Below are 3,501 nucleotides of genomic sequence, written 5' to 3' on the forward strand. Positions count from 1 at the left end.
CATGTTGCTCCATTTTGTTGAAGTGGTTTATTTTTCTTTTTATCTGTGCTTCAAAAATTATCAGGCCTCTCATCAACCCGAAGTGGCCTAGGTTTGTTCTTATTTCTTTGACTGTCTCACAAAGTGATCTGACCTTTTAGAAAACCATTTGTCACTTGTTTAAGAAAATCAAGAAAGCTGGCTCCATCTCCTGATAAAATGCCTGCTACAATTATTTCATTGCCTGGGAAAGTGATTGAATCCCATAATAGAAAAACTAGCATCCACTTTTTAAAGAATTGGGCTGATGTTTTGAAAAGGTCAATTCTTTTCGTGGAAAACTGCAAAAAAAAATCCAAATTCACATCTCACTTCACCTAGAGTCAGAACATCTCAACCAGAAAAACCCAGACTGCAGAGCATCCAAGTCAAAGTGGACTCAGGACCAGGAAAAATGTTACAGCTCTGCCATGAAGCCACAGTGAGCATGATTCCTATGAGTCATTAAACCAGATAATCGTAATAGAACCTTCTGTAGATGTTCTCTAGTAGAACTTTTTTTATTTTTCAGTCCACTTCTATATACGTTTCTAACTTCTTTTCAGATCTATTGTTTGAGGTAGGTAGACTAGGTATGAAGATAGTAAATTGCCAGGAAAGGAAACTGAGTTGATTTGCAGAAAGTTCAGCTCACAGCAGGACCAGGCCACTGCTTTCTTTCCAGGCAGTGTGTGTGTGTGTGTGTGTGTGCATGTGTGTGTGTGTGTTTTCCACTTAGACCAATTGGCGCCAGGAAGCTGACATATACCAAACTGCTGTCCCTTTTGGTAAATATAAAAAGTTGTCTTGGTTTTGTGTTCCAAAATCTTTAACAAACATTTCTATGCTTTTCTACTTGAAACTATAATTGCCAGCAAATAATTCAAAATATATTCAAAAATTCAGATAAATATACTGATTTTTGATATTTAATACTTACCCTTTCCAATTGTACAATTAATGCATCAGGAGGAAGAATTGCTGTGTCTGAATTCCTGAAGTCATATGATACACTTAGACATCACGGTGACCTTTCACTTTTGGAATGTATGACTGGTCCATAAATTTAATTTTGAAAGAACTCAATATAGGAAAATACATTGCTTTGTAAAGGCATTCTCTTGTGTTAAAATACATAAAATAGCGGCCAGGCGCAGTGGCTTATGCCTGTAATCCCAGCACTTTGGGAGGTCGAGGTGGGCAGATCACGAGGTCAGAAGATTGAGACCATCCTGGCTACACAGTGAAACCCAGATATAAAAAAATGAGCAGAGCATGGTGGTGGGAGCCTGTAGTCCCAGCTTCTGGGGAGACTGAGTCAGGAGAATGGCATGAATCTGGGAGGCGGAGCTTGCAGTGAGCTGAGATCGTGCCACTGCACTCCAGCGTGGGCAACAGAGCAAGATTCTGTCTCAAAAGCACACATACACATACACATATCAAATAGTTTTTCTATCATTCAGGTTTGTATGTTACTTCCAATTTTTAAATTTTATTGGGATAATAATGAATTTATAATATTTTATTCCTGATTGCAGAAGAAACTTAGAAAAGATGGCATATCTTTATTGATTTATTAAGGCTGGGTAAAAGAAATTGAATATGTACCAAAAAGATGACATTTTCTTCATCTAAAAAGTCATCACTTTCAAAGCAAATATCCAGCCTCTCCTTCCTCTCTCTAATTGCCAGCTGCTACCCCCTCCCCCATATCCTATTTTCCTTGATAACAGAAAAAGAGTGGAAGCATTAAAGAACATTTTGAACTATATTACCGGCAGTACTGCTGTGCACTTAGGCTGCCTTCTGACCCTCCACAGATGAAAAATTATTCCCCCCTCACACTCTATGCCTCAGCAAAGCTCCATTCTCTCTGACTTGCCAGTTCTGGCACTGTCCAAGCACATTAGACCTGGCTGTCTGACAGTCTAGCTTGGAATAAAAATTCTCATAGAGGATGATTTTTCACTTCTGGTACCTCTCTGTAGGTATTTCTTACCATGCCTGCATAGCAGAGCTACTCAAAGGAAAGGATCTGTGTGGTGTGCATATGTTGTATTTTCTCTCCTTAATGCCAAGGATGAAAAGAAAAGGATTTGCAGTGTTTTAGCGCTGTTGGCATCCAGATGGCTGCTATAAAAATAAAGACATGGCTGAGAATCAACAGAAAACTTCCATCCTATCAAGATGTCAACACTACCAGCACTGTCTGTACTACTGAGTGCCTGCTGCAGCCACACCTACTAATGGCTAGCATGCTTTCCATGACAAAGATGAGAAGTTGTGAGTGGAGTTTTTGAGTAGTCAGCTAGCTGATGATGGATTTAATGAGTCAGTGCAAACAAATCACTTTGGATTTTAATATGTATTGCTTTCAGCTTACATGTCTTTGAGATATTGTTGGTCCCTGCCTGCTAAGGAGCACCTAAAGGAGATTCCAGTGGCCACAAAATTCATCTTTTTTTTTTTTTCATATTTTCACTGCTGAAGTTGAATCTCCACTCTCAGTTCCATTAACACTCGTCCATTTGTTTGAAATAATTCCCTGGCTTTTTGCTTCTTGCTTACTTTGTTCCATGTTAGGGCCTTCGGGTCAGAAATTTGTGTGATCTAGTGGAGTGGGAGCCCCTGTATTCTGCACATTTTCACGATTGCCCTAGTCTGAAAGCTTCATTGGCTAACTTGGGTGGTTTGCTTTGAATGTAAATTGCATAAACTTATGTGTATACATTGTTTGAGATACATTAAAATATGTTCCTATCAAAGGATTTCATTTGATACTAAAATACTTTTGGAGGAAGATAGGAAAAGCATTATTTCCATTTAAAGACAAGAAGACTAAGAAAATGCATGATCTTGTTCTTGAATTTTTGACTCCAAGCCCAAAGTCTATTTTCCCACATATTCATATGATTTTACTATACGTTTCTGTAATCCTGAAAAACCTACTGTTGGACTTGTTCCTTCCCAAAAACAAGGGTGATAGGATGAAGGTGGGCCATAGGATCAGGAACAGGAAGTGGATGTATTTAGTCTCAAATGTCTCTTAGTTACTATTAGGGAAACATAAAATTACAAAACAGCTATCTTCAGGGAGAATATAATAAAAGGTTGTATTGCCACATCATGCTGTACAGTGGTAAGGGGGAAAATGAGTCTAATATTTATTGAGTTTCTCCCAGGTGTCATGTTGGGCTCTGTTATGTCATATTTACTTCTCACCAGAACGTTTTGAGTAGATTACTAGCTTCATTTTTAACAGAGTTATGTGCTGGGGCTCTATGAGTTTAATTAGCACGTGAAGGTCACAAAAATAATTAAGTGCCGGAGCCTTGGTATGAATCTGTCTTTTTTCCATTTAATTTTTAAAAATTTGTTAATTGATACATGATAGTTGTAAATATCTCAGGGGTCTGTGACATTTGGATACATGCATACAATATGCAATGATCAAATCAGGGTAATTGGGATATCCATCACCTA

Source organism: Macaca nemestrina, chromosome 9, assembly GCF_043159975.1.
Source record: "Macaca nemestrina isolate mMacNem1 chromosome 9, mMacNem.hap1, whole genome shotgun sequence".
In the NCBI taxonomy this organism is placed as follows: Eukaryota; Metazoa; Chordata; class Mammalia; order Primates; family Cercopithecidae; genus Macaca; species Macaca nemestrina.